The 25,906-nt window shown below is 44.0% G+C and overlaps 1 protein-coding gene and 1 long non-coding RNA gene across 4 annotated transcripts in view; one reads left to right on the top strand and one right to left on the bottom strand.

Annotated features, from left to right (window-relative positions):
• LOC137340606 (carbohydrate sulfotransferase 12-like) overlaps positions 1-19,575 on the bottom strand; it is a 36,972-nt gene extending 17,397 nt beyond the window's left edge. For both annotated transcript variants that reach the window (XM_068003165.1, XM_068003166.1), the window contains exon 1: positions 19,172-19,575. The gene's annotated coding sequence lies outside the window, so the exon portion shown is untranslated. The remainder of the gene's footprint in view (positions 1-19,171) is intronic.
• LOC137340607 (uncharacterized) overlaps positions 19,499-25,906 on the top strand; it is a 55,123-nt gene continuing 48,715 nt past the window's right edge. The window contains exon 1 of one of the 2 annotated variants that reach the window (XR_010966832.1): positions 19,499-19,744. This is a non-coding gene — a long non-coding RNA (uncharacterized lncRNA). The remainder of the gene's footprint in view (positions 19,745-25,906) is intronic. The other variant, XR_010966833.1, reaches the window with a different exon arrangement.

Genomic DNA, 25,906 nt, shown 5'->3' with positions numbered 1-25,906 from the left:
AAAAATTCATCCTGATGCAGTGTTCTGAAGCTATGGTTAAGGCAATTGTTTAGGCAGATTATAGGAAGCTTTAGTTGGTACTGGGCCAGCTTTATGTGACCTAGAAAGTGTTTGATGCTGACAAAATGGTATCAAAAACAGAAAAAGAGGTCCCACTGTGGCAGGTTGTGAAACTGAATTGCATTACCATGGAAGCTACTGGATTGTCATAAAAGTCTAACTGGTTCACTAATGCCCTTTAGGAAATAAAAACAACTACCCCCATCTGGTCCAGCCCATATGTGACTCTAGTCCCACCACACTGCGTTCATGAAACTTAATGACTACTGAAGTGGCCTAGCAGGACACTCAGTTGTAAAAACAATTTCAGGACAACTAGGGATGAGCAATGTTGCGGTTTTGCTAATGTCACCCATATTTTGAGAGCAAATAAAAATTGAGTGAAGCTGTCTCTCAACAAGACAGCAGCATGTAACATGTACATGCTGCAGTACAAGATGTTATATCCATGCATGTACAATCAAATATATCCCACACATCTTTTAATATTTAACTGGACCATAAGCATAACAGAGTGGATGCAATGGGCATATGCAGTTGCAAAGTCAACAAGTGCGTTGCCTATAAACTGGTCCTGACATGAAATCCAAGAGGTGGGTGTACTTTATACCAAGAACAATTTAGACTGCATTATTTAACAATGGGGTTTAAGTTTAGGCAAACTTGGATTTACTCAAACCTCCAACTGCCAGTATAAATTGGGCATCAACTAACATTTTATCAAAAGCAAAATACTGCAGATGCTGGAAATCTGAAATAAAAATTGAAAATGCTGGAGAAGCTCAGCAAGTCAGGCAGCGTCTGTGGAGAAAGAAACAGAGTTAACGTTTGAGGTCGAAGACCTATCGTCAGAACATTTTAATCTAGTTTGAATTGTTTTTCTGAACAATTCCAGAAACACCAATAAAGATTCTCAGAAGTTGTTAAGGGTAACCGAGGAGACCTAATCTTCCTGAATCTACGCTGAAACATTTGAAAGAAAATAAAACTTAGGACAGTACCATAGCCAACTGAAAACAATGAACAAATGATCAAATTATCTTTATGTCTGGTCATGATCTACACATCTTGAACAGATAGTTAATTCTCCATTACTTTGGCCAAATTTTAAAATAATCAACCCCCATCTGAACATCACATGGTTTTAACCTGACAGATCGGTGTTTGAGCAGATCACATCTTAAATGGAACACCTGCACTCATTTAACAGTTTTTTTAAAAACTCGGTATCAACATTCTTTCCTCAAGAACTCTCCTCACTGAATAAAAGGAAAAAACAGTCTGAAGACAAAAATTTAGCAGCAACTTTGACAATCCTTTTTTTACTGGAAACCATTTTCACTCTGAAGGAAGGAGGATTTGGGATGTTCTCAAAATAATGGTTAAAAGCCACTTACCAATACTATGTAACAGAAAATGGATAATTAAAATGAGTTTCAAAACTGCAGTTTACAGGTATATATTGCAGATCATATCACACATCAACTAAAAACGTGTCAGCCTTGGGTCAATGGTAGCACTTTCACCCGAGCCCGAAGGTCGTGGAGTTCAAACCCTACTAGAGGTCTTCAGCACATAATCTAGAGAATCTAAACAGACTTCAGTACAATTTTGAAATGGTACTGCATTGTCAGAGATGCTTTTTCAGGAGATGCGCTAAATCAAAGCCCCATCTTTTTTTTTATTCGTTCATGGGATGTGGGCGTCACTGGCGAGGCCGGCATTTATTGCCCATCCCTAATTGCCCTCGAGAAGGTGGTGGTGAGCCGCCTTCTTGAACCGCTGCAGTCCGTGCGGTGACGGTTCTCCCACAGTGCTGTTAGGGAGTTCCAGGATTTTGACCCAGTAACGATGAAGGAACGGCGATATATTTCCATGATGTGGAAATGCCGGTGATGGACTGGGGTTGACAATTGTAAACAATTTTACAACACCAAGTTATAGTCCAGCAATTTTATTTTAAATTCACAAGCTTTCGGAGGCTTCCTCCTTCCTCAGGTGAACGTTGTTGGAACGTCATTTCCAACAACGTTCACCTGAGGAAGGAGGAAGCCTCCGAAAGCTTGTGAATTTAAAATAAAATTGCTGGACTATAACTTGGTGTTGTAAAATTGTTTACGATATATTTCCAAGTCGGGATGGTGTGTGACTTGGAGGGGAACGTGCAGGTGGTGTTGTTCCCATGTGCCTGCTGCTCTTGTCCTTCTAGGTGGTAGAGGTCGCAGGTTTGGGAGGTGCTGTCGGAGAAGCCTTGGCGAGTTGCTGCAGTGCATCCTGTGGATGGTACACACTGCAGCCACTGTGTGCCGGTGGTGAAGGGAGTGAATGTTTAGGGTGGTGGATGGGGTGCCAATCAAGCGGGCTGCTTTATCTTGGATGGTGTCGAGCTTAGAATCATAGATGTTTACAACATGGAAACAGGCCCTTCGGCCCAACATGTCCATGTCGCCCAGTTTATACCACTAAGCTAGTCCCAATTGCCTGCACTTGGCCCATATCCCTCTATACCCATCTTACCCATGTAACTGTCCAAATGCTTTTTAAAAGACAAAATTGTACCCACCTCCACTACTGCCTCCGGCAGCTTGTTCCAGACACTCACCACCCTTTGAGTGAAAAAATTTCCCCTCTGGACCCTTTTGTATCTCTCCCCTCTCACCTAAATCTATGCCCCCTCGTTATAGACTCCCCTACCTTTGGGAAAAGATTTTGACTATCGACCTTATCTATGCCCCTCATTATTTGAGTGTTGTTAGAGTTGCACTCATCCAAGCAAGTGGAGAGTATTCCATCACACTCCTGACTTGTAGATGGTGGAAAGGCTTTGGGGAGTCAGGAGGTGAGTCACTCGCCGCAGAATACCCAGCCTCTGACCTGCTCTCGTAGCCACAGTATTTATATGGCTGGTCCAGTTAAGTTTCTGGTCATTGGTGGCCCCCAGGATGTTGATGGTGGAGGATTCAGCAATGGTAATGCCGTTGAATGTCAAGGGGAGGTGGTTAGACTCTCTCTTGTTGGAGATGGTCATTGCCTGGCACTTATCTGCCTGCTCAGATAGAGGTAAAGATCTCATGGCTTGTATTCGAAGAAGAAGGAGTGTTCTCTTGGTCACCTGGCCCAACATTTATCCCTCAACCAACACACCACCAAAGCAGATTATCTGGTTATTTATTTCATTGCTGTTTGCAGGACCTTGATGCCAGGGATGAGAAACCATAGTTATGAAGAGAGATTTGGGATATTGGGACTCGTTCCCTGGGATCAGAGAAGATTAAGAGGAGATTTAATAGAAGTTCTTAAAATTCTGAAGGGTTTTGATAAGACTGATTTAGGGAAGACAATTTCCTCTGGTTAGGGAATCAGTGATGAGTCGTGGGATCCTTCTTTGGATGTTTAAATTGATCCAACTCTGATTTCAGGCAGCTGCCAGGTTTGCCTAAAAACAGTGAGGACCAATACAGTGGCAGCCTTGTCACTGCCCCCTCGTTATAGACTCCCCAAAGGTAGAGGAGTCTATAACGAGGGGGCATAGATTTAAGGTGAGAGGGGAGAGATACAAAAGGGTCCAGAGGGGCAATTTTTTCACTCAAAGGGTGGTGAGTGTCTGGAACGAGCTGCCAGAGGCAGTAGTAGAGGCGGGTACAATTTTGTCTTTTAAAAAGCATTTGGACAGTTACATGGGTAAGATGGGTATAGAGGGATATGGGCCAAGTGCAGGCAATTGGGACTAGCTTAGTGGTATAAACTGGGCGACATGGACATGTTGGGCCGAAGGGCCTGTTTCCATGTTGTAACTTCTATGATTCTATGACCTCGCACCCAGAAATTGGTATACATTGTGCCCATTTTACACCCAAAACAACGGGCGAACTGCTTACCAATTTCTACCCCAATGCGTCCAAATAATGTTTGGTGAATGTGGCCCATGCCAATGCCAAGATGTCGGATTAGGCCCACCATGTAAATTGAGTTTTACACCCCTGCTTTAAAGGGAAAAGGTGATAAACATGGCAATGGGTAGAATCCAGGGCAGTGGAATTAGTTTTGGAGTGCAAAGAGCTGACACAGACAATGGGCCGAATGGAATCATTCTGTGCTGTAAACTACTATTGTTCTATAGACTGCTTAAACACATTTTGCTCCTTTGGACCCTTATAAGCATCAAATGTTATCTGTCCTATCTGTATGGATTACATTGTAGGGATATAACAAGATGCACAAATGGGTAACAGCAGTACATGTTAAAGTACAATTTTTTCCCTCAACATCTGCTTAACAAAATCTGGTGAAATTAATGTGAAAGATCATCATCACAGAGAACCATCTGAAAAAAAAAACTAACTATAGTCTCTCTCTACCCTTTCTCCCAACAAAATATTTAAAGCTTATATTTGAGGAATGTGTGATGAAATCTTCAAATAAATAAACTATAAAAGGCAAAAAATGTTCCAAAGGGAAGATAAATTAAATAAAGATTTCTACAAAATACAACTTTAAGCTCATGACTTGTTTGTCACAAAATTTGTTTTGCTAACTTCAATGAAGTTCCCACATTCAAAGTGAAAATGTTCTAAAGCTTTATATAAACACTTTATGTTCATTATTCAAGTAACCAAAAGGATTTTTTGCAAATACTATGTAATAAAAATTGTGTGTATTTTGAAACCATTAAAAAATGATTCCATCACAAATCTATAATACCGTACTGAATGTAACTTGCTTTTAATACCATGGTTCTACTGTCTGAATTGTTGGACGACACCCTTTGTATACATTCTTTTTCCATGGGACCACTTCCAATCAAGTCCATAGCAGAGCTGGATGTGTGTAAGCTGCATGGAGACAGCCTTAATAATATGAATGGGCCAGAATTTACTGTGAGCGGTGAACGAATGGTGCAATCTGTCCTTTAGACTTGCACTTGCCCATAGATTTTCTATGGGGTTTTGCACGGCAAGTTGCTGTCAGCGGGACATCCAAACAGCATGGCGCCCTCTACAGGGCATCTGGGACCAGTGTGAAAAGGGCAAGCAACTGTGTATCTCCTTAACCAATTAGATTGAAGAATAGTTAATAACAGCACTGAGTCTGAAACAGGAAGTGTACGTTAGAATAATGAATTCAATGTCAAATCAGGTACAGAAAGCAAAGTAATGTGAGGGATAGAAAAATTGGATTGAGAGAGAGAGAAAGATAAAAGAGACAAAGAAAAAGTAAAACAATATTTTTTTTAAATCTCCATAATTAAAAGCTGAAGGAACGAGATTTCACACTTGTAAAAGTTAATTTTCAGTGTCAGAAAGGTTGATGGCAGTAATTAAGACTTATTACACCATTGAAAGGGTACTTAGACTGGAACAGACTAGTCCGTACTTACCTTATAAGTACAGGAACTTCATGCCTTTCAATGTATTTGAACAGTGAGTCAGACCAATGCCATTTTCACAAAGCTGACAGCAGGGCAGCGCATTTTGGACAGCAACTTCCCGATTTCCGCATTTAGCCTTGCATGTGCATTCGCCTGAAGTTGCTGTCCGATTTACGCTGTTAGCCTCACCATTATTTTCACAATAAATTCTGGGCCAGAAACTCCAGCCATCACACATCTTTTAAAATTAATCTCTAAGTATATCTAGTGTTGGATGCAGGGGAAATACTTAATATCAAAAGCACTTCAACCAGAGTAATATTCTTTTTGTTTATAAAGTTTAATTTAGAAAAAGTGTGATTAACAGAAAATTAGATGGATTGTTATGTACCATTTTTATAGAACTCTTAAAAGCAAAGTGTAACACACTTGTGACTGTTTCCTCTATGAACAGTGTTTTGGGCAGTGTTTCCTTTATAAATCTTCAGTTTTGTGCAACATTACAAATAAACACCCTCTAACATGAAGTTTGGTTTTCCTGTGATGATTAACCTTAAAGTATCTTAACAAATCATGGATATTATAGCAAGTAAGAAGGCCATATGGCCCATCATGTTTCTGCTGGTGTTAACTCCAACTGGAGCGATCCCATTTCCCTGCCCTTTCCCCATTTCCTTGGATATTTTTCTTTTTAAATCTCATCTAATCCCCTTTTAAAAGTTAGGGACGAAAGGCTCCAGCCTACACCAACCTGTTGCTTAGAACCCTGTTGGAGGGAAGTGAAGGGAGGAGAGGACCTGAATGCACTATGGCATGTGGACAAGATTTTATTACAGATTTAACCATTTGCATTTTACATAATTCTGTATATTAAGCAGATCATTAGTGAAAAGATGGCACGGCAATGCATCTATTGTCTCAAATCAAATGGTCTGTTTTTTTAAAAAATGAAAGTAAACTTCCAATGCAAAGAAAAATGCTGCAATTTCATTCCACAAACACTTTAAATGAAATTTTATTTCACAGTTTACAAACACAGTGAGAAGGGGAATTGGTCTACCATAAATGTTATATTGTTGCATAATGCTGACAACAATCACTGGCCATCTGAGAAATAGCACCTCATTTTCTGAGCTTTTAATCTCTTGCAGCACTGGCAACCTTCTGTTGTCTGCCTATCTCTTGTAACTTTTTGACCCAAGTAAATTAGCATTGTGTCCACAATCATTATTAGTAAATGTAAGGAATCTTACAACACCAGGTTATAGTCCAACAATTTTATTTGAAAATCACAAGCTTTCGGAGCTTACCTCTTTCGTCAGGTGAGTGACGAAAGAGGTAAGCTCCGAAAGCTTGTGATTTTCAAATAAAACTGTTGGACTATAACCTGGTGTTGTAAGATTCCTTACATTTGTCCACCCCAGTCCATCACCGGCATCTCCACATCATTATTAGTAAAAGTCATTGTGCAGGTAAATAAGGAATAAGTTGTGATGTAGCCAGCAGGTCAAGGCAAGGAAACAATATTTTACAGGAGGAAATGAGCATAAATATCAGTAATCTGCTGGAAGAAACCAAAATATTCCTGCAGAAGATTGTGTCACTATTCTATAACAAAATCAAAAAACATAGCTGAGTACCCACTTGTTAGCAGTCTTATGGAATTGTCTGGAGTAGAGGGGTTGTACTGCACTGCTGCCAGTGATTTCTTGTCTCCTTCATTATGAGGTTCAATTATGGAGTGTTACTACAGCAAAAATTGTACACGGTCCTCTGAAAGGCATGGCCCGAGTTGCCTTTCATTCCATACTTTACTTAATTGGATCAGCCCCATTCAGAGCCATTTGATCACTGTACTGTAAAAGTCAATCAGAGTTTCAAGTGAACTACAATATTGTATTTTTAAAAACCATACTACACTAGTTTATTATTCTTAATTATTCTTAGATTCAGGTCACTCTACTACCTTATTACTTTTGGCATATCCTATAGAAATAGATAAGTTTACAGCAAAAATAGGCGGCCATTCAGCTCATCGTGTCAGTGCCAGTTCACTGCATCTTCCATTGTTTCAAATGTTTATCCAATTTCTTCTTAAAAAGATGGCATGGTCTCTGCCTCAGACACTTGGCAAAGTATTCTAAGCACCAGCAGCCCACCACGTAAAGAAATTTCTCCTAGCCTCTCCTCACTCTCAGTGGCAATTTGATGACCACTCGCCCGACTCCCCAACCAGAAGAAATCATCTTGCCTTAATCACTCCATCAAAACCCTTCATAATTTTTTTTAAAAATCACTAAATCTCCTCAGCCTTCTCTGCTCTCGAGGGAATAATCCCAGTATCTCAAATTCACTCATAATAGTTTCCAATCAGTCATCATCCTGGTGAATTTGCACCATATGTTCTCTATGGCATCAATGTGTTTTCTACAATGGGTGCTCAAAACTGCACACGGAAATCCAACTTTGGCCTAAAGACTGTTTTGAACAAATTTATCATTACTTCTTTGCTCTTGTACTCTGTATCTATTTATAAAATCCAAGAAGCTTTTGGCCTTTATGGGTTATCTACCAGCACTCTCACTTTCAAGGAATTATGCATTTGCATCCCTAGATCTCTCTGCTCATCCATACCATTCAGCATCTTTCCATTGAGTGTACACTCCCATTCCTCGCTTGTCCTCCCAAAATATATACCTTATGTGCATTAAATTGCACCTGCCACCTGTCTGCCCCTTTCGCTAACCTGCCCATATCTTTCACTGTTTGAAAAACCTCCTAATTTTGTGTCGTCAGGAAATTGAGACTGTGTTCCCGATACCCAAGTCCAAATCATTTATACGGAGAACAAAAGTGGACCCAGCATTTAACTCTGGGTACACCATCACAACCCTTCTCCAATCCAAGCAATACATAGAGAGGGCATTATATGGAATAACACAAGCTGTCAGATGAATTAAGGTGTACGGGTTCCTTGTTGGTTTCAGGCTTTTGTGCATGCAAGTGGTCATATCGCTTTCATAACCACCAAGGACAGACACCTACATTAGGTTATGTAAGGAGAGGGTTCCTCTGAGGAGTGTAGCCAGAACCAAGTCCACAGCACCATGGGTGGCTCAACTGTATGGGGGAGGGGGGGGGGGGGGGGAAAGGAGAAAAGTCAGGAGAGCAATAGTGATAGGGGATTCTATAATTAGGGGAACAGATAGGCGTTTCGGTGGCTGCAGACGAGATTCCAGAATGGTATGTTGCCTCCCTGGTGCCAGGGTCAAGGACGTCACTGAGCGGCTGCAGAATATTCTGGAGGTCGTGGTCCATATCGGTACCAATGACATAGGTAGAAAGAGGGATGAGGTCCTGCAGGCAGATTTTAAGGAGCTAGGAAAGAGATTAATAAGCAGTACCTCAAAAGGTAGAAAGCTCAGGATTACTCCCGGTGGCACGCGCTAGCGAGTATAGAAATAGGAGGATAGAGAAGATGAATGCATGGTTGGAGAGATGGTGCAGGAGGGAGGGCTTTAGATTCCTGGGGCATTGGGACCAGATCCAGGGGAGGTGGGACACGTTCAGGCCGGACAGGTTACACTTCAATGGAGCTGGGACCAATGTCCTCACAGGGAGGTTCGCTAGTGCTGTGGGGGGCATTTAAACTAGCTTGGCAGGGGAATGGAAACCTGAGCATAGATTCAGAAGGGAGAGAAGGAGAGCTGGAAATAGAAGGCAGAAAATTAGTAAGTGAGTTTAGAAGGCAGAGGGAACAAAGGTTAGAAACTAGATAGCAAAGGAGTTTGGCTGTGCTTAATGGTATATGCCTCAATGCAATGAGTAAAGTGAATAAGGCAGGTGAGCTAAGGGCACAGATAGACACGTGGAAGTTTGATATCTTAGCTATTACTGAAACATGGCTTAAACAGGGGCGGGAATGGCAGCTCAACGTTCCTGGTTACAGGGTTTTCAGACAAGATAGAGCGGGGAATAAAAAAGGAGGAGGGTGGCAATATTGGTTAAAGAAACAATTACGGCTGTGAGGAGGGATGATTATGTTAGAAGGATCATCAAATGATGCCATATGGATTGAGCTAAAGAACAAAAAAGGGGCAGTCACACTGCTGGGAGTGTACTATAGACCCCCAGTCAGAGGGAGATAGAAGAGCAAATATGTGGACAAATTTCTGAGAAGTGCAAAAACAATAGGGCAGTAGTAGTAGGAGATTTCAACTACCCTAATATTAACTGTGATACAGTCAGTGTAAAAGGTGTAGAAGGCACGGATTTCTTCAATTATATTCAGGAGGGCTTTTTTAGCCAGTATGTAGCAAGCCCAACTTGGGGGGGTGGGGGGGTGCGGGGGTGCAGTTCAGGATTTAGTTTTAGGGAATGAAGCTGACCAGGTGGAAGGAGTATCAGTGGGAGAGCATTTTGGTGGTAGTGATCATAATTCAGTTAGATTTAGCATAGTTATGGAAAAGGACAAAGATAGAACAGGAGTAAAAGTTCTAAATTGGGGAAAAGGCCAATTTTACCAAGCTGAGAAGTGATTTAGCAAAAGTAGACTGGAAACAAGCTACTTGAAGGCAAATCAGTGTCTGCACAGTGGGAGGCATTCAAGGGGAAGATTCAAGGGGTTCAGAGTAAACATGTTCTCACAAAGATAAATGGTGAGACTGCCAAATCTAGAGCCCTGTGGATGACAAGGAGTATACAGGGTAAGATAAGGCAAAAAAGGGAAGCTTATGTCAGATACCGAGAGCTCAGTGCTGCAGAACGCCTAGAGGAGTATAGAAAGAGCAGGGGTGAAATCAAAAAGGAAATTAGGAAAGCAAAGAGAGGGCATGAAAAAATACTGACATGTAGAATCATGGAAAGGTAACAGCACGGAAGGAGTCCATTCGGCCCTTCGAGTACGCACCGGCTCTATGCAAAATCAATCCAGCTAGACCCATTCCCCCGCCCTTTCCCCGTAGCCCTGCAATTTTTTTTCTTTCAAGTACTTATCCCGTTCCCTTTCGAAGGCCATGATTGAGTCTACCTCCACAACCCCCTCTGTGGTGCATTCCAGATCCTAACCATTCACTGTGTAAAAAAGTTTTTCCTCATGTCACCTTTGGTTCTTTTGCCAATTTCACTTTAAATCTATGTCTTCTGGTCCTTGACCCTTCCGCCACTGGGAACAGTTCCTCTTTTTACTCGGTCTAGACCTTTCATAATTTTGAATACCTCTATCAAATCTCTTCACAACCGTCTCTATTCCAAGGAGAACAATCCCAGCTTCTCCAGTCTATCCATGTAACTAAAGTTACATGGATAAATCCCTGGAATCATTCTAGTAAATCTCTTCTGCACCCTTTCTAAGGCCTTCACTTCTTTCCTGAAGTGCGGTGCCCAGAACTGGACACAATATTCCAGTTGTGGCCGAACCAGTGTTTTCTAAAGGTTCATCGTGACTTCCATACTTTTGTACTCTATGCCTCTATTTATAAAGCCCAGGATTCAGTATGCTTTTTAAATCACTTTCTCAACCTACCCTGCCACCTTCAATGATTTGTGCACATATACCCCCAGATCTCTCTGTTCCTGTACCCCTTTTAGAGTTGTGCCCTCTAGTTTATATTGCCTCTCCTCGTTCTTCCTACCAAAATGTATCACTTTGCATTTTTCTACGTTTAATTTAATCTGCCACGTGTCCACCCATGCCACCAGCCTGTCTATATCCTCTTGAAGTCTATCACTATCCTCCTCACTGTTTACTACCCTTCAAAGTTTTGTGTCATCTGCAAATTTGGAAATTGTGACCTGTACACCCAAGTCCAAGTCATTAATACATATCAAGAAAAGCAGTGGCACTGACCCCTGGGGAACACCACTGTACACCTCCCTCTAGTCTGAAAAACAACCGGTCACCACTACTCTCTGTTTCCTGTCCCTTAGCCAATTCTACATTCATGTTGCTATTGCCCCCTTTATTTCATGGGCCGCAATCTTGATGATAAGTCTACCATGCGGCACTTTATCAAACGCGTTTGGAAGACCATATACGCCACATCAACTGCATTGCCCTCATCTACCCTCTGTTACCTCACCAAAAAACCGTCAGGTTAGTTAAACATGGCTTGCCTTTAACAAACCCGTGCTGGCTTTCCCTAATCAATCCACACCCGTTCAATTGACTGTTAATTTTGTCCCGGATTATCGTTTCTAAAGTTTCCCCACCACTGATGTTAAACTGACTGGCCTATAGTTGCTGGGTTTATCCATACACCCTTTTTTGAACAAGGGTGTAACATTTGCAATTCTCCAGTCCTCTGGCACCAACCCGTATCTACGGATGTTCGGAATATTATGGCCAGTACCTCCACAATTTCCACCCTTACTTCCCTCAGCAATCTAGGATGCATCCCATCAGGACCAGGTGACTTATCTACTTTAAGTACAGCTAGCTTTCAAGTACCTCTTCTTTATCAATTTTTAGCTGATCCAGTATCTCAACTATATCTTCCTTTACTGAGACTGTGGCTGCATTATCTTCCTTGGAAAAGACAGATGCAAAGTACTCATTTAGTACCTCAGCCATCCCCTCTGCCTCCATGAGTGGATCTCCTTTATGGTCCCTAATGGGCCCCACCCCTCCTCTTACTACCCGTTTACTGTTTTTAAAATTAAGGAAGACCCAAAAATGTTTTATAAATACATGAAGAGCAGGAGGATAAGGAAAGAGTAGGGCCTATTAGAGACCACAAGGTAACCTATGTGTGGAGGTGAAAGATGTCTTGGCATCTGTCTTCACAAAAGAGGGGAACGGTGCAGAGATTGTAATTAAGGAGGAGTGTGAAATATTGGATGGGATAAACATGGTGAGGGAGGAAGTATTAAGGGGTTTAGCATCTTTGAAAGTAAATAAATCGCTAGGCCCGGATTAAATGTATCCCAGGCTGTTAAAAGAAGCAAGGGAGGAAGTAGCCATCATTTTCCAATCCTCCCTGGCTACAGGCGTGGTGCCGGGGGTTTGGAGGACTGCTAAAGTTGTACCGTTGTTTAAAGAGGGAGAAAGAGATAGACCGAGTAATTATAGGCTAGTCAGTCTAACCTCAGTGGTGGGCAAATTATTGGAATCAATTCTGAGGGACAGCATAAATCTTCATTTAGAAAGGCACGGATTAATCAAGGACAGTCAGCATGGACTTGTTAAGGAAAGGTCGTGTCTGACTAACTTCATTGAATTTTTTGAGGACGTAACAAGGAGGGTCGATGAGGATAATCCATTTGATGTAGTGTGCATGGATTTTAGCAAGGCTTTTGACATGGTCCCACATGGCAGACTGGTCAAAAAAGTAAAAGCCCATGGGATCCAAGGGAAAGTGGCTAGTTGGATCCAAAATTGTCTCAGTAGCAGAAAGCAAAGGGTAATGGGTGATGGGTGTTTTTACGATTGGAAGGCTGTTTCCAGTGGGATTCCACAAGGCTCAGTACTAGGTTCCTTAGCTTTTTGTGGTATATATTAATGATCTGGACTTGAATTTGGGGGCCTGATCAAGAAGTTTGCAGACGATACAAAAATTGGCCATGTGGTTGATACGGAGGAGGAAAGCTATAGAATGCAAAAAGATATCAATGGACTGGTCAGGTGGGCAGAAAAGTGGCAAATGGAATTCAATCCAGAGAAGTGTGAGGTAATGCATTTGGGAAGGGCAAACAAGGCAAGGGAATACACAATAAATAGGAGGATATTGAGAGATGCAGAGGAACAAAGGGACCTTGAAGTGCATGTCCACAGATCCCTGAAGGTAGCAGGACAGGTAGATAAGGTGGTTAAAAAGACTGCAGGATACTTTCCTTTATTAGCTGAGGCATAAAATATGAGCAGGAAGGTTATGCTAAAACTGTATAAAACATTGGTTAGGCCACAGCTTGAGTACTATGTACAATTCTGGTCACCACATTACAGGAAAGATGTGATTGTACAGAGGAGATTTACGAGGATGTTGCCAGGGCTGGAGAATTTTAGCTATGAGAAGAGACCGGATAGGCTGGGGTTGTTTTCTTTGGAACAAAGAAGGCCGAGGGGAGATTTAATTGAGGTATATAAAATTATAAGGGGCCTAGATGGAGTGGATAGGAAGGACCTATTTCCCTTAGCAGAAGGGTCAGTGACCAGGATGCATAAATTTAAAGTAATTGGTAGAAGGATTAGAGGGGAACTGAGGAGAATTTTTCTCACCCAGAGTGGTGGGGGGTTGGAAATCACTGCCTGAAAGAGTGGTAGAGGCAGAAACCCTCAGCTCGTTTAAAAAGTACTTGGATGTGCACTTGAAGTGCCGTAACCTACAGGGCTATGGACCAAGTTCTGGAAAGTGGGATTAAGCTGTGGATTTTTAAGTGGGATTTTTCGGCCGGCACGGACACGAATGGCCTCCTTCTGTGCCCTAACTTTCTACGATTCTATGAAATCTAGATTGTCCCCACCGTCCTCCCATTTTAATTTATGTTCCTCCCCTCCAAGCTCTATTTAATCTTTCAACTACAACAACAATATAGCGTCTTTAACATAGTAAAATGTTCCACGGCGCTTCACAGGATTGTTATCAGACAAAATTTGACACCCAGCCACATAAAGAGATATTAGGTCAGGCAACCAAAAGATTGGTCAAAGAGGTAGGTTTTAAGGAGTATCTTAAAGGAGGAGAGGTTTTGGGAAGGAATAGACAGATGAAGGCACAGCCGTCAATGGTGGGGCGTAGGAAATCAGGGATGCACAAGAGGCCAGAATTGAACGAATGGAGGGTTGTAGGGCTGGAGGAGATTACAGAGATAGGGAGGGGAGAGGCCATGGAGGGGTTTGAACACAAGGGTGAGAATTTTAAATTTGAGGTGCTGCTGGACCGGGAGCCAATGTAGGTCAGTGAGCACAGGGATGGTGGGAGAACAGGGCTTGGTGCGAGTTAGGCTATGGGCAGCAGAGTTTTAGGTGAGCTCAAGTTTACGGAATTTAGAAGTGGTCAGCCAGGAAAGCATTGGAATAGTCAAGTCTGGAGGTAACAAAGGCATGGATGAGGGTTTCAGCAGATGTACTAAGGCAGGGCGGAGACGGGCGATATTGCAGAGGTGGAAGTAGGCGGACTTGGTGATGAAGAGGATATGGGGTTGGAAGCTCAACTCAGGGTCAAATAGGACGCTTAGGTTGCCAATAGTCTGGTTCGGTCTCAGTAGCCAGGGAGAGGGATGGAATCAGTGGCTAGGGAACAGAGATTGTGGCAGGGGCCAAAGACAATGGTTTCAGTCTTCCCAATATTTAATTGGAGGAATTTTCTGCTCATCCAATTCTGGATGTCGGACAGGCAGCATGCCCAATCATAGGCAGTGGAAGGGTCGAGAGAGGTGGTGGTCAGGTGGAGCTGGGTGTCATCAGAATACATGTGGAACCTGATGTGTTTTCGGATGATGTCACTAAGAGGCAGCATGTAGATGAGAAATATGAGGAGACCAAGGATGGATCCTTGTAGGACTCCAGAGGTAACGGGGTGGGAGCGGGAAGAGAAGCCATTGCAGGAGATTCTCTGGCTATGACTGGATAGACAAGAATGGAACCAGGCGAGGGCAGTCGCACTCAGCTGGACAATGTAAGAGAGGCGTAGGAGGAGGATGGTATGGTCAACCGTGTCAAAGGCTGCAGACAGATTGAGAAGGATAAGGATAGTGCACCATGGTCACAGTCACTTAGGATGTCGTTTAGGACTTTGATAGGGGCCATTTCTGCGCTGTGGCAGGGTGGAAACCTGATTGGAGGGGTTCAAATTTGGAGTTATAGAAAAGATGGGCATGGATTTGGAATCAAAAACAGGTTCAAGGACTTGAGAGGAAAGGGAGGTTGGAAATGGGGCAGCAGTTTGCAAGCAGAAGAGTCAAGGGTGGTTTTTTTTGAGGAGGGGTAATAACGGCAAATTTCAAAGGGAGGAGGACAGTACCAGAGGAGAGGAAACCGTTAACAATAACAGCTAGCAAGGACCAGGAAGGAAAATTGGGTGGTCACAATTTAAAGGGAAAAGGGGCGAGTAAGCAGGAAGTTGTTCTCATGAACAAGATGAGCTCAGAGAGGGCATGAGGGGAGATAGGAGAGAAACTAGAGAAAGGTGCGAATTCAGGGCTAGAGCAGGGGGGAATCTTGGGGTCGTTAGACTCGGTGGGCTGGGGAAGGGAGGGATGCGGCTGAACGGATGATCTCAATGCTAGTGTTAAAGAAGTCCATGAGCTCTTTGCACTTGTTGGAGATGAGGATGGAAGGGGCAGCTGAGAGGTGTTTATGAAGAAGGTTGGTAATGGAGAAGGGAAGCAGGGGGTTATCTTTGCATTCCAGGATGATCCTGGAGTAGTGAGCAGTTCTGGTAGAAGAGAGTAGGACCCGATAGTGCTTTATGTGGTTCAGCCAGATCTGGCGATGAATGGCTAAACCAGTTGTCTTCCATAAATATTCAAGTCTGCGTCCCTTGGATTTAAGGGGGCTGTACCAGGCGAACCGAACAGGGAGGGAGAGGGTAAGGGTTTTACTGGGGACAAGGGTATCAAAGGTGGAGGTGAGGGTGATTGAGCAGATCGGCAGACTAGAGGGCCAAAGGCTAAACAGTTAGCAATTTGAAAGTGCCGTTGTAAGTGACTTGGGAGAGTGCTTATTCTCGGAGCGGATGCAGAAGGAAGTGGAGTTGGAAGAGAGAAAGGGATATAAGGAAGGGAGAAAGGAATAGAAGGAAGTGATCATAGATGGCCTTATCTGTGACTGAGATAGTGAAAGTAGAGAGACCACGTGAGATGGCAAGGTCGAGAGAGTGGCTGTGAATATGAGTAGGAGAATTTATATGTAAGGGAGAAGGTGTCATCACCAGTGTCATCAGTCAAGTTTCCGTCAAGGCCATGATGTCGCTGCAATCATCCACAATAAGTCATGGATGGCAAGGGCCTTGTTCGCAAGTGAACAGACATTCTGGAGGGAGATGCAGAGAAAGGCGGTGATAGATAATCCAATGGGATAGACCACAGGATCAGCAGTGGGTGAGGTGAATGGGATGGGAAGATTAGTCCCCAGCAGGCACGCTGGGCAAGAAAGTTGACGATAGAGTAGAATGGGGCAGTTGGGGTTGCTACTCATAACGAGGCAGCGACGTGTGCTTTCGAAAGATGCCGCGAGAGGCACAAAGGGAAGCTGTGGCCTCATCCAAGAGGGAGTCAAGCCTGGGACAGTAACAGGAGAATAGGAAGGTTAAGGAGTAGTGAAGGGTTGGTGGTAGGGATTTGGTGGGGGGGGGTGCAGATTACCCGAGAGGGAAAAAATGAAAAGAGGCACGATGGCAGGAGAAGGGCCTAAGAGGGGTAACGAGAAGAAAAGAAAAAGAAAAAAGGGGAAATAGAAGAAATGGGCTAGGGTCCGGAGCGGCAGCCAAAACACGCACGCGAATGGACACAAAGAAACTCAGGTTACATAGGCTTTGCAAAGGTTAGGATAGATATGGCCTGGTAGTAAATGGAGAATGGAGAGGAGACAATAGGAGAGAGTCCAAAGTTAAAATCAGATGTCCCGTGGTAGGATGAAGTTGACATAGATAGGGTGGAGTCAGCTTGGAACATCAACGAACTGATATCCAGGTTCGGAAGGTGGCATGAATGGATAACAGGAAGGGGAGGAGACAGGAGAGAATGGCCCAAGAGGAAAACTGGGTGATAGAAGTAATGAGCTTGGGTCTAGACCGGCAGCCAAAATGCACATGCAAAATGGATTCACAAGCTCACTGATGCCGTTTCAGATCAGGTGAAGGCAGTCCCTTTGGTATAGCTTTCCCTTGATCCAGAAATTGCTCCAACTTCCCATGAATCTGAATCTTTCCCTCCTGCACCAGCCCTGCAGCCACATACTGATCTGCCTAATCTTCCTCTCCTTAATTTGTCCAGTATGTAGCACAGGAAGCAATCCCAAGATTACCTTAAGAGGTGTTGTTTTTCAATCTAGTGCCCATCTCCTTAAACTCTCTGCAAGAAATACTTTTACGTCATTGGTTCTAACATGGACCATTACTTTGGCTGCTTGCTGTCCCTTCCCAGATTTTCCACCCATTCTGTGAGGTGCTTCAGCCTGCCACCAAGGATGCAACATACCATTCAGGATTCCAGGTCACAACTAAAAAAAAATCCTATCTATTTCACTGATAAAATCTCACACCACTTACATATTCTTGTAGTTTATTTGCCTCTCACTTCCCCCAGATAGTCCTTTGCTCCACAATATTGCTCAAGACCACCTTCCTCTGAGTCACTGTCCACCTCATAATTGTCAAATACTATGTATATATTGGAAAATTCCAGTTAACTTAAAAGTTCCCTGCACCTTAGTCTTCACTCTCTCTTGTCCCTACAGATGGTCACCCGGTTCTCTCTTTCTACACTATCCCTGTATCCTGAACTGTCCAGCACAGCCTCTGGAGTGTACGATCCAGAAACCTGTTAGTGTGTGGCCAATTGCTCCTCGAGCACAGATACCTTCTGTTCCAGAGACTCAATTTTCCTAAACTTAGTGTAAATGTGCTGCTCCTGGATACACTGAGGATCCATAATGTCCCACACATCGCATTCCTCACTCATCACAAGGGTTCCCTGCGCTGCCATTCCTCCGTATCTAACTTAAAAATGTAGTTAGTGTTAACTTGAATTCCCATTAGCACCAAACTCTTGCAAGAATCAAACTCTACTTATTCATTTCCCACAGGGGGAAAACTCTTGTTTAACTATATCGCAAGGCTGAATAGCCCAACTGCCATGGGAAAAACTGCCAAGAACAGTTAGTTAATTACAACTCTTTTGCAATCAATCACCTATCACCAGCTCAAATCTGCGACAGTTAAGTCACCATGTAAGCAAATTTAAACAGCTCCTAGTATTGAACGGCTAAACTAAAGTTAAAGTAAATTAAATTCAAATTATACTGAAATAAATATATATTTTTTTACTAGTCATGTCTCAAATCACTCCTGCTGATGCTAAACTTCACACAGTTCTGGCATCTTGCAGCTAGAGATTGATTTCTTGGCACACAGCTCGATGTTATCCTGTCTTAAATTACATAATAGCCCAACTGCCCAAGATAAAAAAGGCAGAAAAGCTCTAATCTCACCTTTCATCTAACCAGGGCTATAATTTAAAGAAACACCTCAAATCTTCTTTAAACCCTCTGACTCTAATTCCACTAAAATGAATATGGGGTGCAAAGGTTTCTAGTGCTGTAATGACTACTCTTAACTCCTGACCAGTGGGCACAGGGAGCCAAACTTACAGCAGCTTCTGTCAGTAATAGCTTAGAGTTCCTAGAGATTTTTTTAAAGAAAGTCCCTGAATTCAAAAAAGGATCTACAAAAATACACATCTCATCTTCAAGTTGTAGGGCGTGATCGAACAAAGCAGATTTATTTTTAGTATGTGTTTTCCTAAAGCATCAATTTAGAGAGATAGCTCCATCCAATTTCTAGCAAACTATACGTAGTTTGCATTTTTGCAGCGACAAAAGTTTTCCTTATGCGTTCTGCCTCTTCCTTTCCTACTTCACAGAACTACTAAGTGCAAAGTAAAGTCACATTAAGTAATGTACGTCCCTCCATCCCTGTAGAGCTTCTCCTTCACAATGTCCTCTTTATTTCTCTTCGCCTGACAGTAATTTTCCTTTGACTTGATGTCATTGCTCCGCGGTGCCTCCCTCCCGCGGGTGTATCTTACCTCCTCACCCCTGTGCACAGCACCTCCAAGCCGGTGCCTTTTCGGGGTCCCCGGTGAGTTAGCGGCCGTTTCCGGGTGCAGTCTCTTCACTTTACTCCGGGGCTTGGCTCCTTGTCTCCTCGATGGCTCTGGTCTTCCTCTCTACAGACAGGCTCCCCTTCTGTGCTTTTCTTTGAGGAATGTCACCACCACCACCACCACGGGCGGGATGTTTTTTTTTTAAAAAATGAATGTCTGCGCGACGGGAGATGTTGCTCCGCCAAGATGCCCGATGAGCCTTCAGCCGCCCTGTCTCACATCCATATTAGTCCACGGCTAACAGCAGCCACCGCGCGCGCACTATCGCCCTCCCTCTCCAGCTCGAGCTGCTGTAACCGAGCAACGGTGCCACATCGCTGCCGAGCGCCCTCTGCGAGCCACGTCTCGCGAGAAGATCCCGCGTGCCCGCCTATTCTGTGAAACCGCGGTTGGGAGGCTGTGCGGTCGGAAGCTGAATGGTACAAACAACAACAACAACGATAGCGGGCTCCTCAGACAATGGAGTGAAACAACTCGTTAGGAAGTGGTAGTAATGTAAGTTATTTCGCTAACAGTTAATGGGATATACGGTGTCCGGACATTGTTTTTCAAATAAAATATAACCGTTATGCACAACGGAAGATTCAGACTCAGCTACGCCCTATCGTTATCACAAGATGTGGGAGTAGGACTAGGCCGTACCGCCCCTTGAGCCTGCTGCGCCATTCAATCGCATCATGGCTGATCCTCAACCTCAACTGCACTTTCCTGCCCGATCCCCATATCCCTTGATTTCCCCGAGAGTCCAAACATTTATCTATCCCAGTCTTGAATATACTCAACCACTCGGCATCCACAGCTCTCTGGGGTAGAGAATTCAAAGAGATTCACAACCCTCTGAGTGAAGAAATGCCTCCTTATCTCAGTCTTAAATGGCTGACCCTTTATCCTGCGACTGCCGTCTAGTTCTAGACTCTCCAGCCATCTCTCAGCAAATACCTTGTCAAGCCCCCTCAGACTCTTATGTTTTAATGAGATCACCTCTCATCCTTCTAAACTCCAGAGAGTTTAGGTCTATTCTACAACCTCTCCTCAGGACAACCCTCTCATCTCAGGACTCAATCTAGTGATTCTTCGTTGCACCACCTGTAAGGCAAGTATATCCTTCCTTAGATAAGGAGACCAAAACTGTACACAGTACTCCAGGTGAGGTCTCACCAAAGACCTGTACAATTGTAGTAAGACTTCTTTACTCTTGTACTCCAACCCCCTTTCAATAAAGGCTAACATGCCATTTACTTTCCTAGTTGCTTGCTGTACCTGCATGCTAACTTTTTGTGTTTCTTGTACCAGGACATCTAAGGCTCTCTGGACACCAACATTTAATAGTTTCTCACCATTTTAAAAAGTCTGTTTTTCTATTCTTCCTACCAAAGTGAATAACCTCACATTTCCCCACATTATACTCCATCTGCCACCTTCTTGCTCACTCACTTAACCTTCTATATCCCTTTGCAGACTCTGTCCTCACAGCTTACTTTCCCATCTAGCTTTGTATCATCAGCAAACTTGGATACACTACGCTCGATCCCTTCATCCAAGTCATTAATATAGATTGTAAATAGCTGAGGCCCAAGCATCGATCCTTACAGTACCCCACTAGTTATAGCCTGCCAACCTGAAAATGACCTGTTTATCCCTACTCTCTTCTGTCCGTTAACCAATCCTCTATCCATGCTAATGTTACCCCCATGAGCCCTTATCTTGCGTAACAACCTTTTGTGGCACCTTATCGAATGCCTTTTGAAAATCCAAATATACTACATCCACTGGTTCCCCTACTAGTTACATCCTCAAAAAACTCTTAATAGGTTTGTCAAACACAATTTCCCTTTCATAAAACCATGTTGACTCTGCCTAATCATATGATGTTCTAAGTGCCCTGTTACCACTTCCTTAATACTGGATTCCAGCATTTTCCCAATGACTGAAGTCAAGCTAACTGGCCTGTAGTTCCTAGTTTTCTCTCTCCCTCCTTTCTTGAATAGCGGGGTTACATTTGCTACCATCCAATCCGCTGGGACCGTTCTAGAATCTAGGGAATTTTGGAAGATCATAACCAATGAATCCACTATCTCTGCAGCCACCTCTTTTAGAACCCTCAGATGTAGGCCATCAGGTCCAGGGGATTTATTGGCTTTTAATCCCATTAGTTTCTCAAGTATTTTTTCCTCTACTGATAATAATTACTTTAAGTTCCTCACTCTCATTAGCCCCTTGGTTTCCCACTATTTCTGGTATGCTACTCCTGTTAGAGAAGTGTGGAATAATTGCACAATTACATAAACTGATTTGAGTCTCTGAACAATAATAATATAAAGAAAAGGAGCATTGGGCCTTAGACTTGTGAATCTTAGTACAAAATACATAAATTATGAGCTACTCCTTAGGAACAGTTGGGGATTTTGCCACCAATGGAACCCCAAATCTTAAATTAGGAAGGAACCTGATCTATGACAAGGTTAACTAAAACAATCGGGAGTCCCGAAGGGTGTGTTGCTTATCTGGTGCCAGGCTAAGGGATAGCTCACGACAGCTGGAAAGGGAGGGTGCAGAACTAGTTGTCGTAGTTCATGTCAGGACCAATGACATAGGAAAGAACAGGGAGGAGGTCCTGCTAAGAGTGCATCAGGAGCTAAATTAAAAAGCAGGACCTCGAGGGTAGTAATCTTAGGATTATTACCCGAGCCACGTGCTAATTGGCATAGGGATATACAGATCAGGAACATGAATGCATAGCTGAACATCTGGTGTGGGAAAGAGGTTCCATTTCATGGGACACTGGCACCAGTACTGGGACAGGAAGGAGCTGTACTGCTGGGATGGGCTGTATCTGAACCAGGCTGGGACCAAGTTACCAGCTGAAAGGATAAATAGGGCTGTAGAAAGGACTTTAAACCAATAAAGGGTGGAGGGTGGGGGTGGGGGGCGTCAGGGTTTGACTAGAAATAATGGTAAAGCTGACAACCTAAAGATAAGAAAAAGGGATCAGAGCCAAGGTCAGAGTGCAAAAAGAGATATAAATAATCCAAGTTCAGATGATACTATAGGAATTAATAATATACCTGATGTAAATGAAAAAAGTGTAGAAAAATAAGAAAAATGTGGTAAGTTTAAAAACTGAGAAAACACCATCAGTGCATTTGGGCAGGGTGGGACTGTTAACCAAATCAAAGTTCTCTACCCAAATGCACGTAGCATAAGGAATAAAAGAAGCAAATTAGAAGCACAAATTTAGCTTGAAGGATATGACGTAGTAGTAGCCGTTGCAGAGACCTGGCTACAAACTGGCCATAAGGTCTTCAGAAATGATGGAAATAGGGAAAGGAGGACGAGTGGCAGTATTGTTAAAAGACAATATCACAGCAGTTGAAAGAAAGGATTTCAGTAAAGGTCAGCAGTTAGTGTAAACACTCTGGGTGGAATTAAATAGTAGCAAAGGATGCAAGACTGATGGGAGTTGTCAACAGACCTCCTGACAGCAGTGATGCAGTACCGGGATGCATAAATACTGAGGTCAGAGAAGCATGTAGCAAAGGCAAAACGGTTATAATGGGAGATTTTAATTTTCACAGACTGGGAAAAACAAAACAGCTCAAAACAGGCAGTGGATTTCTAGAATGTATTCAGGACCGTTTTCTAGAAAAATATGTTTAGAACCAACAAGAGAACAGACCATACTCGATTTAGGAAGGGGACGGGTAAGTCGGAGGACCTCCTCGTGGGTCTGCTCCTGGGCTTGACCAAGGCGGCCATCTACAGGTCTAGGCTGGATTCGGCCAATGGGGGTGGTCGCTCTGACTGTCTACCTCTCTTCCGCGCCCGGGTGGCCCTGGAGAAGGAGCATGCGGATGTCTGCCAATGCACTTGGGGTCTTCCGTGGCCAGTGGGCACCGCAGGGACTGGAGGGCATACTGGACACTAGGTGTAATATTTAATTTTATAGATTTCATTTGTTTTATGGTTTAGTTCCTTAATAGTTGTGCCCCTCTTTAAAAAAAAGGGGGGCACTTTTGTTTGTTCTTGTTTGATGACACTGAGACAACCCAGTGTCTCCTTATGGTTTTTATTAGAAAAGGCATACTTGATTTAGAGATGAGTAACAAATCAGAATTAACAATCTGACGGTAAGGGAACATCTTGCAAATAGTCACCACAATATGATTGAATTTGATATTAGGTTTGAGAGGGAGAAAGGAGAGTCTGAAACCAAGGTTTTAAATTTAAGAAAGGCAAACTTTGAAGGGATGATTAATGAATTGGCTACAGTAAACTGGGCTGAACAGTGAATGGATAAACCTGCAGGCAATCAGTATTCAAAGAAGTACTTGTTACGATACAAAATCATTGCATGCCCCTAAAAGGCAAAGGCGCCACTTGTCTGCAAAACAACTCAAGTCATGAAGACATTGAATTTCTGGAGTGTATCCAGGACGGTTTTCTGAAACAATGGGCTCGATGTTACCAGGGCTGCGGGTTCGCGGCGGGGGGGCTATTGGGCGCGTGGGTAACGCGCCCGGTGAAATCAGTCTGCCCCGCGCGCGATTGCAGCCTAATTGGATCCACTTACCTGGTCTTCTGGGTTCCCCACTGCTGATCTGCGCGTCGGGCGGACTGCGCATGCGCAGTAAGGTCTGTCAGCTGGAGGAGCTCTTTTTAAAAGGGCAGTCCTCCACTGACAGATGCTGCAACAAATAGGAAAAATTACAGCATGGAGCAGCCCAGGGGGAAGGCTGCTCCCAATTTAATGATGCCTCACTCCAGGTATCATTAGATGGGGTGAGGAGGAGGGGGAGGACAGAGATCTTCCCCCCGGCGGGCGGGTGGAAGCGGCCTGCCTCTGCCACCAAGAAGGCCTGGCTCGAGGTGGCAGAGGAGGTCACCTGCACCACCAACATATTGATCACCTGCATACAGTGCAGGAGGCGCTGCAATGCCGTAAGTAGGTCAGCCAAAGTGTGTACACTTACTCATTCCCCTACACTCCGTCTGCCACATCACCGCCCCCACCCCACATCTCCTTCTACACTGCCAACACTACTCTGTCACATCACCCCTCACACCCACTCAAACCTCATCCTCATCTTACTTGCACTTACTCACCTCGCCAGTACTCATCCTGCCACTACCACTCAACCCAATCCTCATACAATCTCATGGCTCTATCTCATACTCACCCTCTCCTGCATCTCTTTCACGGTCAGCCTCACTCAACCTGTCACTACCTGTGCTGCATGCATCACATATGTGCAGTAGGAAGCGTAAGGCAAACGTGCCGTGAGCATGAAGGGGATGCACAAGGGTGTTTGAGGGTTTGTCATGGTTTTTACTTATTTTTAATTTCTGATCAACTCACATCACATATTATATTGGCACCACTACTGCCACGTCTTTGCGAATCTTGTCTGGTTTGTGCAATAATGCCCTTTCCTGAGGATCACAATGAAGACCCACCCCTGATGCCACCCATTGTGTCACTGCAAAGTGGGTGTAGGTGTATTTGCAGGGCTCCTTTGTGCAGACAACTGAGAGACGTCGGCGATGTCCCCGGTGGCACCCTCGAAGGATGCGGAGGAGAAGTTGTTGAGGGCAGTGGTGATGTTGACAGCGACAGGTAAGAAGATGGTGCTCGGGCCAGCCGGGAGCAGCTCGGCACGAAGGAGGCTGCAGATGTCCACGACTGCATGTCGAGTGACTCTGAGCCTCCGTGTGCACTGCTGCTTAGGGAGGTCCAGGAAGCTGAGCCTCGGTCTGTGGACCCTGTGGCGAGGGTAGTGCCCCCTGCGACGCATCTCTCTCTGTGGTTGCCCTCCCTCCTGCTGTGCAGGTGGATGTGTCACAGCACTGTGTTGTGGAGCTCCATGTGTCAGAGGTGGACGGCTTGGCCGGCGAGGCTGGTGATGCTGTTCGCCCTCCGAGGAGGTCATGACTGCAGCTACGGCGGCCCCCATCCGGAAGATGTACATCTGAGGGGGTCCGCAAGGTAGGTACATGTCTCTGGACCCCGGGGAAAGTGTGCAAGTTGGTGCATTTGATTATCAGGAGGAGGATGGTGGAGGCCAAACTTTGTCCCAAGTGACAGAGTGGCCTCCTGCAATGAGTGAATGGCTCAGAGAGCTGTGGGTCCATTAAACACAGATGCAGGTGATACTGTAATAAACAACAAGGTAATGTTAGATTTATTAAACAAGTAATTTGTAATCGTTTTCACAGTAGAGGAAGTGGAGAAAATACCGGTGATGGAAGGGAAACTAAAACTGAATCAAGGGAAGGAACTTATTGGATTCAATATAAGTTTTAAAAAAAAATGTAAGGGAGAAAATAATGGGTCTTCGAATAGATAAATCTCCAGGACCTGATGGGTTCCACCACAGGATACTAAAAGAAGTAGGTGTGGAAATTGCAGAAGCATTGGTCATAATCTTTCAAAGCTTTCTTGTCTCGGGAATTGTGCCGTTGGATTGGAAATTTGCTAATGTCACTCCGTTATTTAGAAGGGTGGGAGAAAGAAACTAGGGGAATGATTTTAGCCCGGAGCCAGGAAGGGGGCAGGGGGCTGGAATTCCTGACAGGAAACCCGGAAGTATGGGTTTCCCGGACACCCTTACGATTTTGATGCAGTCAGATGGGAGAAGAGCCAGGAAGAGGATGTGATCG

The sequence above is a fragment of the Heptranchias perlo genome, chromosome 22 (genome assembly GCF_035084215.1).
Source record: "Heptranchias perlo isolate sHepPer1 chromosome 22, sHepPer1.hap1, whole genome shotgun sequence".
Classification (NCBI taxonomy): domain Eukaryota; kingdom Metazoa; phylum Chordata; class Chondrichthyes; order Hexanchiformes; family Hexanchidae; genus Heptranchias; species Heptranchias perlo.
The sequence above is the reverse complement of the archived record's forward strand: the minus strand, read 5'-3'. Positions and strand labels throughout refer to the sequence as shown.